We start from the raw sequence: 16,563 nt of genomic DNA, 5'->3' as shown, positions 1-16,563 counted from the left end.
CCCAATGATAAAAATTCCACTTGTCTTTATTTATTTTTTATTTTTATTTAGAGATACAGCACTGAAACAGGCCCTTCGGCCCACCAAGTCTTTGCCGACCAACAACCACCCATTTATACTAATCCTACATTAACCCCATATTCTCTACCACATCCCCACCATTCTCCTACCACCTACCTACACTAGGGGCAATTTACAATGGCCAATTTACCTATCAACCTGCAAGTCTTTGGCTGTGGGAGGAAACCGGAGCACCCGGCGGAAACCCACGCAGACACAGGGAGAACTTGCAAACTCCGCACAGGCAGTACCCAGAACTGAACCCGGGTCACTGGAGCTGTGAGGCTGCGGTGCTAACCACTGCACCACTGTGCCTTAATTTTTTTGTTTATCTTTATATTAGGTTCTGTCTTAATCCAATCAAAAACATTTATTTTGCTATCTGAGAATTTAAATTAAAAGTGAAGTATATTAAGTGTTTTTAATTCTCTGGTTTGCTGTGTGTGAATACTAAAATTTGATTGTCTGCTTGCCTGCTTGCTAACATCACTGTTGCTGCAGCCAAGACATTCCCTGGACGGCGCCATATTTAAACTGCTCTTGGGAGAGAGGATAACCACACCACAAAGTCGCTAGATCTTTGAGGTTAGCTTCATTCGAGTTCAACGGCGAGCACCCTTGCTTCATCGCTGAGTGCAAATTCTAGGCGATTATTTGAAGGGGCTGCTCTATTTTTGGCTACGCTTCAGTCCCATGCTCCTGATCTTTGGCTATCTGCTGCGGTGTTTGGCGGGGTGTGGGGGGGAGGGGTGGTGAAAGTGTGGTGGAGCAGGCACGTTGGAGACAAATTGGAGGATCTCCTCTTGAGCCTGCTCCTGGGGCTGGCCAAGGTTGCCATTACCAAGTTCAGCCAGAGTGCAGTTGATGGGCATGGTCACTCTGGCAACATGCCTCTCTTCTGCTGCTATGTCCATACCTGGGTGTTCTTGGAGAGGGAGCACGTGGTGTATGCTTGAGGTGTTCTTCAACTGGTGGGCACCGGAGAGACTGGACAGCCTATAGTGGGAACAGGGAACAAAATTATCATATGAGAAGTTTTATCTTAGTTTTATTCTAATTTCGAACTCATTGTTTGTGTCCCTTTAAAAAGGAGACACTGTTTCCGATTGATAATTTAAACCATCTAATTGATTAATCAAAGAGGAGAGGTTCCCTTCCCATTGGCCAGTGACCAGGCACATTTCAGTGAGGTCACAATGGCTCTTGCAGCGGGGACCAATGGGTTTTCGCGGGAGGTCAGCCTGGGCGGGAGGTTTGAAATGGGGCTGGGCAGTGGATCACTGTTAGCAGCTGGTTTGTGCTGTCTGTTTCTGAGAGAGCGATGGATGTGAATCTGCTAGATAATGTTGCGAAGCAAAAAGTTAAGGACGCGCTGGCTGAAATGTGCCAGAAGCTGTTCTTGGAGTTTTTAGAAGTGTAAGTGAAAAAGGATATGAATTCTGAACCTGGTGGAGGATGGTTCAGCAATTTAGGACGTTGTATTGGGGGAATTAAAATTAGGACACTTTTTTAAAAATGTTTTTGATCTTGCGGCATTTTACAAATATATAAATGGTTAAGGTTAGCGGGTAGCACTTATAGGGTCACTTTACCCGAAAACGCTCGCATATAACTTTTTCATGGATAGTAACCATAATTATGCTACAAGGTCGTTAATCACAAAAGTGATAACCAATATAGAAGAGTTCAATAACATGAAGGTCATGTCCTGTTCGCGGCCTATGGAGTTAATGCATGTTTTAACATTAGTTAACTAAGAAGTGTGTGTGTGTGTGTGAACATGTTTTAATAGGAACATAGTCCATAGTTCTTTAGTAATGGTGACTAATTGAAACTCCAAAGGCAGCACCTAATTTTAAAGCGAAATTCTTTATAGCCTTCAATTTCAAGTAAGGTATCACATGTTGTACCCTGTCAGATGTTTTTAACTTGTGACTAGGCTGAGCAAACGCTCGCATTTCGGCTTATCCCGCCCTGGAGAAATGTTCCTACCTCTGTGAGGTGTTCTGGAACATTTTTCTCGGCAAGGGCTGCTTCAGTAAATGTAAGGAGTTGGTTGGATCTAATCTTGGTCTTGTTTAAATTTCTGCTAGGCTCCAGTATGTAAGAATTGTGTGTGAGATGCTTTGTCCAATGCTTTTTCAACGTTAAACACTTCTAGCAATCACCCATTTTATCCTCTTTCTTGGACATATAGGACTAATGTATAGTTTGATCAGACTTAATGACCAAGTCAAAAGTTCATCATAGCATTGTGCCTTGCAGAGCAAATGAAGAAAATAGCAAACAGGAGAGAGAGCAGAGAAAGGGAAGTTTGGGAAATAAGAAACATTTAAAGGAATGTAATGGTTGAAAGAGCAAGTGGTACATTTTATTATGACTTAAAGCATTTGTGGAATGCAGTATAACTAAAGACCTGATAAAACAAGAATCTTGTAATAAAACTTTAAGTTAATAGTGTTGGCTGTAAATGTGTGAGGTATGTGCAAAAGTAAAGATTGCTATTAACTGGTAAAATAGCAGAAAATTGAGAGAAACATGAGTTTAGTGAGTTTTCAGCATCTCTCGTTGAAACACCCACCCCACTATTGCAATAATAAAGCTCTCTGGAATAGTTTTATTGCTGCAATATTAATCCAAAATTAAACATCTAAAAGACATTTGCAAACATTTACTTGTTTACCCTGTTGTCACTTCTATTCCCTGTTTTGCTCTACCTTGTCCTGTCAAACTTATCCCTTTTTTCCAGTTTAAAGCTGTGATTTTTTTCTTGACTGTTACTGCCCATTTAAGGACATGGGCCCAATTTTTAAAAAATGTAACTTAATTGTTTTAACAGCTCAATTGTTCACACTTAAAGGTTATAATTCTGCCACCATGCAGCTCTTTCTCAGGGATAATTTTAAAAGTTGTCATTTTGATCATATAGTGTTCAATGTCGATGCTAGTTATCACATACCTGATTTCTCTTTTCTTCCCCCACCACAGCCCGCACCCCCAACTTAAGTTACAAAAAGTCTAAGCTGGAAATGATTTTTTTCAACTCTATTTTAAAGACTTTTGGTTCTTTGGATGATCAGTCATTGAGTATATTCAGGACAGATAGATAGATTTTTGGATACCAAGGGAATTAAGAGATGTGGGAAGAGTATAGGAAGGTGGAGTAGCTCAATCATGATGTTGTTGAATAGCATAGCAGTCTTGAAGGTCTGAATGGTTAACTCCTGCTCCTATTTCTTATTTCCCAAACTTCCCTTTCTCTGCTCTCTCCTGTTTGCTATTTTCTTCATTTACTCTGCAAGGCACAATTGTGCTATGATGAGCTTTTGACCTTGAATATTTGTTTGATCAGACTTGATGGCATTAGTCTTATATGTCCAAGAAAGAGGATAAAATGGGTGATTGCTAGAAGTGTTTAATGTTGAAAAAAGATTGGACAAAGCATCTCACTGACAGGCCAAAAATCGTCTGTTCAACTTATTAAATCACAGTTGCAACTAGTCATTTAAAGTTACCTGCACAAGGTGCAAATTCCAAGCCAGAGTTACCCTAACACAAAAGAAATGACTACACTCATAAAGTGTTTAAACAAGAGGTTACAAACGAATGATGGAAGCATAGAACAACAAATACTGCAAATTTAAAAGACGAAAATGCTGGAAATACTCAGCAGGTCAGGTAGCATCTGTGGGAGAGTGTTAACGTTTCAAGTCAATGACTTTTCCACAGACTTGCAAATTTAAGTGAAATGAGGATTAAAAAGTGCATACTTGATGCAGAGGAAAAAGAAGTAGCAGTGAAGCACAACTTCACAAAGTTTGGACAATTTGTAGCATACTCTGTCCAGGTGCATGCAGGCACACTTGATTCCATAATCTGTTATATTGTAGAGTAAATCTAACCTGGTTACAAAATTTAATAATGGAGCAGATGAGCCTTTGGTTTAATGTCTCTCCTGAAAGACTGCATCTCTGACAGTGCAGTAATGCATGAGGTGTCAGTCTGGATTATATGCTTGTATCTTTGGAGTGGGCCTTTGAACACACCCTATGACTGGTGAGAATGCTGCCTCTGAGTGTGGATGCACCTTAAAAGTTGGTTATGAATTTAGTGACTACAGGAGTGAGGTAAATTAGAAATTACCAGAGTAAGCTTTTGAAGAATCTATTTAGTTCAAATATCACACTGTACCTTGACTAAGTGAAGTCTGTTGGGTTCCTCTTTAATAAAACGCCAACCACACGAGGGCGATTGGTAACTAAAACTAACATATGAACATACAAATTAGGAGCAAGAGTAGGCCACTCGGCCCTTCGAGCCTGCTCTGCCGTTCAATAAGTTCATGGTTGAACTGATAACTCCACGTTTCCACTTACTCCCAATAACCTTTCACCCTTTGCTTATCAAGAATCTATCTACCTCTACATTAAAAATATTCAAAGACTGCTTCCACTGCCTTTTGAGGAAGAGAATTCCAAAGGCACACGACCCACAGAGAAAGTTTCTCCCCATCTCTGTCTTAAACAGTCACCCCCTAGTTCTAGATTCTCCCACAAGGGGAACCGTCCTTTCCACGTCCACCCTGTCAAGACCCCTCAGGATCTTGTATGTTTCAATCAAGTTGCCTCTTACTCTTCTAAATTCCAGTGGATACAAGCCGAGCCTGTCCAATCTTTCCTTGTAAGACAGCCCACCCATTCCAGATATTAGTCTAGTAAACCTCTGTACTGCCTCCAATGCATTTATATCCTTCCTTAAATAAGGTGACCAGTACTGTACACCATATTCCAATGCCCTGTATAGCTGAAGCATAACCTCTCTACTTTTGTATTCAATTCCCTTCACGATAAACAATAACATTCTATTATCTTTCCTAAATACGTGCTGTACCTGCATACTAACCTTTTGCGATTCCTGCACTAGGACACCCAGATCCCTCCGCATCTCCGAGCTCTGCAATCTTTCACCATTTAGATAATATGCATTTTTTATTCTTCCTGCCAAAGTGGACAATTTCACACTTTCCCACATTATGTTCCATTTGCCAGGTCTTTGCCCACTCACTTAACCTATCTATATCCTTTTGTGGCCCCCTTATGTCTTCGCAAGTTACTTTCCTGTAAGTAGATTCTTTATTTGAAGAAATTGAATTATGTACAGCAATAACTGGGAAGTTAACTAATGTGTGTGGTCTTTCTGCTCCTATTTCTGTTCAATGATTACAAGAGTATATACATCAGATCCTGTCTGGTGTTGGACAGCTGTTTTAGATATGCCCCTTAAAGGTATACCACAACATCACCCTTTTTTCTAACTTAATGGTCAGAACTATTTACATTACATCAAGAGAAAACTGTTGTGTTTTAAAAAAAACAATTATACAGAGTAATTAAATTGATGAGTCTCTGAAGCGTAATAGAGGTTTACTGATATGCCCAGACTTGGTTACTGTGAAGTTGGTTTGAGATCACTGTGTTTTCACAACTCTGGTTGTCTGTAGGAGTGTTGTGCTTGAAATTGTGTTTTAGATCATGTTTGACTTGCGGTTGGGCTACTTGATGTTCCTTGTTCTTGCACTTCCCTGATTTGGGATTGATTTCTTCACAGTGTCGTGCCGTTGGTATGATGATTCTGGACAGATACTTATGATTTCTGCTGGATTCTATATTCAATTGGTTGGATGTTGTACTCGTACATTTTGTGCAATGTCTTGTAATGGAAGGAATTCCTTCAGGGTGCTGTGTTTGTCATCTCAGTTCTGAGATGATGTCCCTCTCCCTCTGGAGGACATTTTGTAGTGCCCTTCTCCACTTCTTCTCAATCTTCAGATCTGTTTCCAGTTGGACCCTGCACTGCTTTGTTGCTTCTTTGATTGTATTGATTATGAGTTTTGACTCTGTGTTTGTGCCCCAGCTCCTGCAGTGCCTGCTTATTATAGATAGTCTGCAGTTGTCCTTGGTTTGTTGGTCTTCACCATTATCGTGTCAATGCTATGAAAGGTAACCAAGGTCAGATCTCTGCAAGCTGGAAGGTCTGCAATCGCTGGACCTGTGTCCATGATATCGAACATCTGGGCTGACCATGCTGAGTTTTTGAGAAATTCAAAACTGATGGATCCCAGTGACAGAATCTCCGAGCCTTTGTAGGCTGAGCGCTTGGCATTGGTTGGTTGAGCCATCACTTTCCACTTCTGTGGGTACATGTTTTTCAGTATGCAAAGTGGAAGAATGTTAGCACTCGCACCTGTATCAATTTTTGCCCACAGGATATGTTTCCCAGGCTTCTGTAAGCATACAGTGTGAATAGTGGCAAAGGCTTTGGATGGTACCACAGTGTCAATATGTTCTGTGATATTGACTGTATGGAATGCCTGCTCACTGTATGTAAATGCTCTGGTCATCCTCATCCAACCTTGTCATCTGGCTGGTCATTTCATGGATTTGCTACTTTTGTTTGCTGGAATGCTGTACCTGGCTTGCATCCAACTGTGGCTTGCCCTGGAGTTGAGCCACCTGTCCTGGCTTTGGCTTCTTGCATTGTCAGTTCCAGTGTCCTCTGGTGCCACATGCCTTGTATATGTGGGTGCATGTATAAGGCGGCACTGCCTGCATTGCTTACCAGGTTTATTCAAACGGCTACCATGCCAATCGTGAATGGTGTGCACAGAGCCTATAGAGTCTGTCTGCCCATAAAGATTGCTTCATACTTGCGACTGCTTTTGGGAAACACTTGCAAGCTGTAACCTTTGGGTTGGTCTTTTTGAAATGCTTTGAGGGGGGGGAAATATTTTGAGAGGGTTAGAAACCATCAGCCAGCTCTGCCTCTGTAAAAGTCACAATTGTGCCCTTTATCTCTGCAGTGGCTGACAAACTGATCTATCGTCTCCTCGGGTTGCTGTCTGAAAGATATAAACTCAAGACGGTGTATGTGGAAGTTGAGCTTCACTCTTAACTGGTCTTCCAGTGTTGGCCATATTTTACTTGTCTTCTGAGGCCATTCTCTGGCAGTCCTGATGACTTCAGTCTGTGATGACCTCCATTCCCTATGGCTATTTTTACCTTGATGCCTTGACTGTCTGGTTTGGAGCCAGCCAGGTCCAGAAAACATAGCTGAACAATTTAAATTCAGTAAGGAGATCTGCCTTCCAATTCAGGGATGATAATTCTATAGTTATCCTGTCAGTGTTCGCAGGAGTTCCAGTTAAATCTGGGGCAGGAATAAATATTCAAGCATACACAGACCTTAAGGGTTTAAATTCTGTGGCTCCAACAGTTTGTAATACCCTGGATGGCCATGCTTAGTTGTTGGACTTAGGATGGGCGGTGCTGTTGCTGCCATCCTGTTCTTTTGTTAGGCCACGCCACGAAGCTGAGTTTTGGCAGCAAAAATTTTTAATGGCGGTGAAGATTTTTTTTTAGCCTTTTCAAAGCTGCTGCTCAGCGGACTTATTTTTTTTAATTTTCTGGCTTTGAGTGGTTGGTTGCCACCCCTTCCCACCTCCAGTCCTCCTGATCTGGTGCCCTGATGCCCAGTGCCACACCTCAATCAGTCAGTTATATAAAATATTTTTATTTTCTGTCCAATTTTTATCAGCCGTTGGACTTCGACTAACCCTCCCCTTATCTGCAATTGTTTTACCGGGACCGAGTGGCTCTGCTGTGTAATGGACGACTACACCATTGCACAATCACTCACATGGACTTCCAAGCTGCTGTAAGTACTGCAGAGGAACTAGTTGCATCATCTAACTGTCACACTCTGGAGTTCTACAGCATGTGGAGGGGTTCAGTGTTGCATGTTCTGCAAAATCTTCGCATCAGTTCTTCAAACACCACCAGCCGCCACTATATTGTGTTGCTCTTCCTTTAACAAACACACCAACTACACGAGGGGGCTGGTAACTAAAATATATAGGTTCTTTATTTGAAGATATGAAACTGTACAACAATAACTGGGAGGTTAACTAACCCATCTGATCTCTGACTGCTTCTAACTTCTGCCCGATTATCTGAGTATATACATTATACCCTGTATGGTGATCGACAGGAATTTTAGGCATGCCTCTTAAAGGTATGCCACAGCAAAGTCCTGCTGAACCAGTAAAAAAAAGCTTGACTGTCACTCCATCTAGTGGTAAACTAGTATTGCAGGCATTACATTATAGGTTAGAACTTTTCTTTCGACACTTGTGTATGCCTACACTCAGGTCGAGCTGCACACCCTCGTCGATGCATTCACGTAGACATATGAAAGAATGGGCCTCAAGCTAAACTTTCATAAGGTCCTCTATCCGCCTGCTCCCGCAGCACAACACTGCCCTCCTCCCCCCTCTCCCCACCGCTGCGCCTATCAAGATCCATGGTGAACCACTGGACAATGTGGATCACTTCTCATACCTTGGGAGCCTCCTCGCAGCAAAGACAGACATCGATGATGAAACTCAATATCGCCTCCAGTGTGCCAGCGCAGCCTTTGATTGTCTGAGGAAACAAATGTTTGATGACAAAGACCTCAGATCAGGCACCAAGCTCATGGTCTACAGGACTGCAGTGTTACCTGCCCTCCTGCATGTGTCGGAAACATGGACACCGTACAGCACGTATCTCAAAGCCCTGAAGAGATATCACCAGCGGTGCCTCTGCAAGATCCTGCAAATTCAGTGGCAGGACAGGCAATCCGGTATCTGTGTCCTCTCAGGCCAACACCCCCAGTATCGAGACACTGGTCATGGCTAGTCAGTTACATTGGGTGGGCCACATCGTCTGCATGCCTGACACAAGACTCCCAAAACAAGCTTCCTACTCCAAGCTCCATCATAGCAAGAGGCTACCAGGAGGGCAGAGGAAATGCTACAAAGATGTCCTTAAAGCCTTCCTGAAAAAATGTGACCTCTCCAATGATTCATGGGGATCTCTTGCCCGAGACCACCCAAAATGGTGGTGAAGCATCCATGAAGGTGCCAGCCAGTTCGAACAATGTGCCCAGGCAGTGACCAAGTGCAAACAGCAGAATGAGCATTTGGAAATTTGAGCATCCCATACACTTGCCTCACCAAATGCCACCTGCCCCACCTGTGGCAGTGTGCAGATCCAGAATTGGACCATTCAGTTACCTAAGGACCCACAGCCCTGGAGTGGAAGAAAGTCATCCTCGTTCCTGAGGGACTGCTTAAGAAGAACATTTTCTCAGATCCCAGAGAGTGCAATAGACTAGGACATCTGCCCGTTGTTTTGCTTTGGCCTCCTCAAGACCACATTCCAATTTTTCACAATCCGGGTGCAACAGAAGTACCGATCCCTGAGTTTCTGCTGGAAACTTGGAGTGGAATCCTGCCACGCTTGACAGTGGAAGCCAGAGGCCAAGTTTTATTTTAAAAACCTTTTCTGAATGGTTTTGTCCAGTTCCCTTTTGAATGCTTGCAGAGTATGTGCAGCTGCTGCATAAGCCACCAACTTTTTCCATGGTTTAGTGATTCTTGGTGAGAAGTCGTCCCTGCTGATATCTGGCCTAATTCTACCCTCGTAATTATACTCATTTCTAGGTCCTTCCTAACCTATCTAGCTTAAATAGCCTATCTACGTGTATGCTTATTATGATAAATGAGTTGACAGTATATAAAAACGGTCAATATTTAAGCTCAAAATAACATGTTTGCTGATTGTCATTTTGAGGTTGCAAGTGATATTGATTGGTCGGGATGTCTTTTCTCTTTCCCTCCAATCAGATTTCTGCCTCTGCCACCGAAATGGCTTTTATCAAAGTCACAAATGACAGCCTACATGACTGGCAAAAATAAACTATCCCTGCTCGACTTGCCTGTAGCCTTTGATGTGTTTGACCAGCCCATCCTCCTCCAGTGTCTCTCCACTGTTGTCCAGATCACTGGGTTCCATTCTTATCCATATAATCATAGCCAGAGTATTGTCATCAATGGTTGCTCTTAGCGCTCCCGCACCATTACTTCCAATGCCCCCCAAGGAGCTATCCTTGGCCCCGTCCTTATTTCTCATCTACGTGCTGCCCTTAGCGGCATTGACTGAATATAGTGTCAGTTTCCACATGTGCACTGATAGCACTCAGCTTTACCTCACTGCCAGCTCCCTGTGCCTCTAAGTAATCACTATAAATTGTTTGTCATCAAGTACTGGATAAGCAGAAGTTTCCTCCAACTTAAATATTGGGAAGACCAAAGTCATTGCCTTCAGACCCACCACAACTCCGTTTCCTGCAATTGTCTGAGACAGAACCAGATTGTTTGCTATCTTGATGTCATATTTGACCCCAAGATAAGTTTCCGATTGCATTTCTGCTGCATCACTAAGACAGCCTATTGACACCTTCATCGCATCACTCAACTCAGCCTCTGTCTCAGCTCATCTGTTGCTGACACCTCTGTCCAAGCTTTTGTTAACTCTAGTTGTTACAGACAAGGGGTGTGGGTGGTTCCAACTTTTCACCTCTCAACTAACTGTGATCATGTTTTGTTAAAATGATGCTTTAGCCTCTGAGTTTCCCACACTTGTGCTCTCACCCTTTTCCCTCCCTCCCAGAGCTGCGACAGGGTTCCCCTTGTCCTCGCTTTCCACCCCACCAGCCTCCACATCCAAAGGATCATCCTCCGCCATTTCCGCCACCTCCAGCGTGATGCCACCATCAAACACATCTTCCCTTCCCCTCCCCGTCAGCATTCCGAAGGGATTGTTCCCTCTGCGACACCCCGGTCCTCTCCATCACCCTGACACCTCGTCCCCTTGCCACGGCACCTTCCCATGCAATTGCAGCAGGTGTAATAACAGCCCTTTCACCTCCTCTCTCCTCACCATCCAAGGCCTCCTTCCAGGTGAAGCAGCGATTACTTGTACTTCAATTTATTATACTGTATTTGCTGCTCACAATGCAGTCATCTCTATGTTGGGGAGACCAGACTCCGATTGGGTGACTGCTTTGCGACATACCTCTGCTCAGTTAGAAAGCATGACCCCAAGCTTCTGGTCGCTTGCCCATTTCAACACCACCGCCCGCACCCCCCCCCGCGCCTTCTCTCACGCCAACATTTCTGTCTTTGGCCTGTTTCAATCAACATTAACGCAAACTCGAGGAGCAGCACCTGATCTTTCGATTAGGCATTCTGCAGCCTTGCGGACTGAACTTTGAGTTCAATAACTTCAGAGCATGACTGTCCTTTTGTAAGCATTTTTTATATTTTATTGTTTAACCATGTGCCTGTTTTTTCATGCAGACAGAGCCGCTCATTCTGTCATTAACATTCTCTCTGGATTAATGCTTTGTCTTTCACCAAAAGCATTAACACGCTCTTTGCCTTTATCCCATGACAGCTTTGCTATGTAATCTCTCCTGCCCTCTGCCCTATCACGCACCTTCCCTTTTGTTCTCTTCCCCACCACACCAACCCGCACCCGCCCCCCACCCCCCCACTCACTTAAAACCTAATTCTTTTCTAACCTTTGCCAGTTCTGATGAAACGTGACAGACCTGAAACGTTAACTCTGCTTCTCTCTCCACAGATGCTGCCAGACCTGCGTATTTCCAGCACTTTGTTTTTATCTTTGACTAAGCATTTGGTCCTCCGTTGTAATAGCTTCTTATGTGGCTTGGTGTCAAATTTTGTTTGACAATGCTCCAGTGAAGTGTTTTGGGACATTTTACTATGTTAGGGCGGCACAGTGGCGCAGTGGTTAGCACCGCAGCCTCACAGCTCCAGGGACCCGGGTTCGATTCCTGGTACTGCCTGTGTGGAGTTTGCAAGTTCTCCCTGTGTCTGCGTGGGTTTTCTCCGGGTGCTCCGGTTTCCTCCCACAAGCCAAAAGACTTGCAGGTTGATGGGTAAATTGGCCATTATAAATTGGCACTAGTATAGGTAGGTGGTAGGGGAATATAGGAACAGGTGGGGATGTTTGGTAGGAATATGGGATTAGTGTAGGATTAGTATAAATGGGTGGCTGATGTTCAGCACAGACTCGGTGGGCCGAAGGGCCTGTTTCAGTGCTGTATATCTAATCTAAAGGTGCTATCTAAATACAAGTTAATGATGCTGATATTGCTGAGGTACTGTTTGCGTTTGCTTCATATATTTCCTTAAGATCAACAATTAATAGTCAAATAATGAAAATTAATCTTTGCAAATTTAGTTTGCAAAGTGGATTTTTGGAGTTTTTACTGTATTTAAACCAATTTTGGTTATCACCATGAGTATATATGAGTTTGAATTTCTTAAGCCCTGTTATATTTTCAGGTATCAAAATGTTGATTGGGGATGTTAAGTATCTTAAAGACACTCAAGAGCTTATGCGACCAGAACAGAATACTTTATTTGTGAGCTTCACCGATATAGAATATTACAATCAGCAGCTGGCAACAACAATTCAGGAGGAGTATTACAGGTTGGGTAAAAGTTTTTCTGTTGCATGTATGATAACTGGTATTTATGCCCTTTTAAAGGATAGTATTGGAACCATTGAATAAGTCATTAAATAGCCTACAATTTTTCCTGATGAATATAACTCCTTTTTTAAAATCATTCCGTCTCTTTCTCCCCACCTCTCACTCCTTTGCCCTCTCCCTCTCTCTCATTTGCCTATGTGACCGGCAAGCTGAGATACTTTCTGAAAGTTCTATCACAGCACTACCGACCGACAGTGGAATAAAAGCAAAATACTGCGGATGCTGGAAATCTGAAATAAAAACAAGAAATGCTGGAACCACTCAGCAGGTCTGGCAGCATCTGTGGAAAGAGAAGCAGAGTTAACGTTTCGGGCCAGTGACCCTTCTTCAGAACTGACAAATATTAAAAATGTCATGGGTTATGAGCAAGTGAGGTGGGGGTGGGGCAAGAGATAACAAAGGAGAAGGTGTAGATTGGACAAGGCCACATAGCTGACCAAAAGGTCATGGAGCAAAGGCAAACAATATGTTAATGGTGTGTTGAAAAACAACATATTGTTTGCCTTTGCTCCATGACCTTTTGGTCAGCTATGTGGCCTTGTCCAATCTACACCTTCTCCTTTGTTATCTCTTGCCCCACCCCCACCTCACTTGCTTAGAACCTGTGACATTTCTAATATTTGTCAGTTCCGAAGAAGGGTCACTGACCCGAAACGTTAACTCTGCTTCTCTTTCCACAGATGCTGCCGGACCTGCTGAGTGGTTCCAGCATTTCTTGTTTTGACTACCTACAGTGGTATAGGTTGTTGTAGAAAAACGTGGATACTTTTATAATGTAATTTCTTGTAAGAATTGGTTCACATAGGAGTTTTTAATGCAATGCATGCCCCACATAGTGTTTCCTAGAATGCTGGTTAATCTCCTATGGAGTTGCAAATAGGACCTAAAAACCTTCTGACATTGATATTGCTTCTTTCAATACTGCTAAAGAATTGTGCCCCAGGTGGCAGCTGGAAAAAAAAAAAATCAATGTTTTTAAAATTTTGCGGTAAGGAGTACAGAAATAAGAATGGAATCCATCCAATTAAAGGAACTGGTCAATCGCATGAATAAATCCAGAATTGCTGGGAGAAGGAAATGGGGATAGTTTACTTGTTTCAAATGTAAAATATAATTTATTTTTAATGAGTTATAATATAGTTCCCAATTTGAAAATGGATATTTATTGCGTATTTTGAGTGTGGGTTATTTATTTAAGAGAAATCCATCATCTTTGAAGAGAAGGAAAACCCGTTCAGGTTTGGAGTTGAGCACAACAGATGATGCAAGTGGCCCCTTATTTAGTTATATTGCATGAAAGGCTGGTGAAAACAGAATTGATAACTTTCATATGGGAAGTGGATATTTATTTAAAATATTTTGCAGGGCTATGGGGAAAGAGTAGTTGAATGGGACTAATTGGATAGCTCTTTTAAAAGAGCTGACAGCATGATGGGCTGAATGGCCTCCTTATCTGTTGTATGATTCTAAGAGCAGAGAAGCACAGGATTTATTTATTTGAATGGAAATGCACCATCCATTACCATGAAGAAAATAATTCCTTCTGTTTTAAGTGTAATAAATTGTAACAATCGAAAATACTTTTGGCTTGGGAGCTTGCAATATGAAATGATGAAAGCAGCTTTTATTTAAAAGGAGCCACATCTCGAATGTTCACCCGAGGATCAGGGTTCGCCCATCTGCTGGGATGGGAGGAAATTATACTTGAGGAAGGGGCTTTGCACTAAGGGACTGTATATTGATGGGGCCTGGGAAAGGGGACTATTACAGCTGTTAAAGAATACAACAGGAAACGTGGCTTCAAAAAATTTGGAAAAAGAAAGCAGTGAACCACTGTAATAGCCCTAATGCCTACATGTTCTCTCAATTTTTATTACCTTAGAATTTATCCATATATTTGTCGAGCAGTGTGAAATTTTGCTCGAGAGCATGGAAACATTCCTGCTTCTCAGGAATTCTATGTGGCTTTTCAAGACTTTCCAGCCAGACACAAGTACATAATTTTGTTTATTTATATCTGTAACTTCTATTTAGGTAAAGTACCCATTGGAAAAAATCACTAATCTGTGTATGATATTTTTTCAAATGCACCATCTAATGGTTTTAAATCAAAATGTTCCTATTTCATTAAAACCAAATTGTGATTAGAAATGTCTGTACACTTCTCACTCTCGCTTGTTATCCTGAACTTGTAGTTGGAGATCATGAAGTGTATTCCAAAGATATCAAAGAAGCTCGTGGCACAAGTGAGGTTTCTGTGCTGCTTTGCAGAGGTCCACTGACAGCCCTGGAATTAGTCCTCCAACTCATTAGGTTAATTATGCAGAGCTGCCTGCACATCTTTTGCCTCTGTGCAAGGAGTTACCCCAATGGTGCCGATTTGGCACTTCAAAGCACCCTTCCCCCCAACCCACGACTTATGAAAGCAGATTCAACATTGAACATTCCCTGTAGGACCTGGGGTCAGAGAACAAGACAGTGCACAAAGGAATATGGCATCTAAATCCTACCCAACTACACTGGCTGGAAAGTGCATAGCCTGATGTTTACTTGCTGGAAAGCATTGCTTATTCCACATGTACTCGCCCTTGCCAAACACTCGTATTCTTGTAGCTCTTGCTTTGCATTTCATGCATATCCGTGCTTCAGTGTGGCACATCTTCAAGATGCAATGTACAATCTGAACTTTGGCATATAAATATCTTTCAAGACCTGAACCCAAGGGACCTGGGTGTCCTTGTTCATAAGTCACTGAAAGCTAACGTGCAGGTGCAGCAAGCAATTAGGAAGCCACATGGTATGTTCGCCTTTATTGCAAAATGATTTAAGTACAGGAGTCAAGAAGTCTTGCTGCAATTGTATAGAATATTGTGTACAGTTGTGGTCTCCTTTTCTGAGGAAAGATATACTTGCCATAAAGGGAGTGCAATGGAGGATCACCAGACTGATGCCTGGGGTGGTGGGATTGTCCTATGAGGAGAGATTCAGGAGACTGTACCGATATTCTCAAGTTTAGAAAAATGAGAGGTGATCTCATTTGAAGCATACAAAATTCTTACAGGGCTTGACCGGGTAGTTGCAGGAAGGATATTTCCTCTGGCTGGGGTGAGGGTGGTGGTGGTGGTGATGGCTGTCTAGAATGAGGTGACAGTCTCAGTCTCAGTCCAAAATGGCCTACCTCTTCTGAGAGGAGGAATTTCTTCACTCAGATGGTGAATCTTTGGAATTCTCTATCCCAGTGGGCTGTGGAGGCTCAGTCATTGAGTATATTCAAGACAGAGATTGATAGATTTCTAGATATTAAAGATATCAAGGGATAAGGGCAGGAAAATGGCGTTTAGGTAGAAGATCAGCTGCTATCTAGTTGAATGGCGGAGCAGGCTTGAGGGGCCAAATGACGGCCCCCTATTTACTGTGTCCCTTGAGCCATTTTAGAATAGCTTAGCTGGATGACACACGGTCACTCACTGACGCGGAGGATGGCATGTGGGTTATGAACGTCTTGTCAATTTTCAGCCCCTCAAGGCAACTGCTGAGACAACCACCAACGCCAACAAGAATAATTTGTTTTAAATTGTTTCTTTAATGTAGTAAAACATCCCATGGCGCTTCACAGGAACGTTATCGAACAAAGTGTGACACTGAGATGCATAAAGGCTTATTAGAGCAGAAGACCCAAAGCTTGGTTTAAAAAGGCAGGTTTTAAGGAATGTCTTAAAGAGGGAAAGAGAGAGAGGTGGGGAGGTTTAGGGAGGGCATTTAGAACTTGGGGGCCAATGGTGAACTGATCTAAAATCTGGGATGTTCTAGAGGCCAGCATTGGAGCAGTGCAGGTATTTTGGAGGGTTGTAAAATTGGAGTACAGACGTGGGGAAGGGCGAGGCCAAGGTGGGATTTGAAACAGAGGATATGAGAATTTTAAAATCAAGGCGCTGCTGAACTGGGAGTCGATGTAAATCAGTGAACACAAAGGTGATGGATGAATGGGACTTGGTACAAGTTAGGATATGGGCAGCAGAGTTTTGGATGGCGTTCCGTTTA

At 42.7% G+C, this 16,563-nt stretch overlaps 1 pseudogene; it reads left to right on the top strand.

The window, feature by feature from the left end:
* The first annotated feature begins 1,380 nt into the window (after nucleotides 1-1,380).
* LOC137379973 (maternal DNA replication licensing factor mcm6-like) overlaps nucleotides 1,381-16,563 on the top strand; it is a 95,982-nt pseudogene continuing 80,799 nt past the window's right edge.

Source organism: Heterodontus francisci, chromosome 2 (assembly GCF_036365525.1).
Source record: "Heterodontus francisci isolate sHetFra1 chromosome 2, sHetFra1.hap1, whole genome shotgun sequence".
NCBI classification, from domain to species: Eukaryota; Metazoa; Chordata; class Chondrichthyes; order Heterodontiformes; family Heterodontidae; genus Heterodontus; species Heterodontus francisci.
The sequence above is the reverse complement of the archived record's forward strand: the minus strand, read 5'-3'. Positions and strand labels throughout refer to the sequence as shown.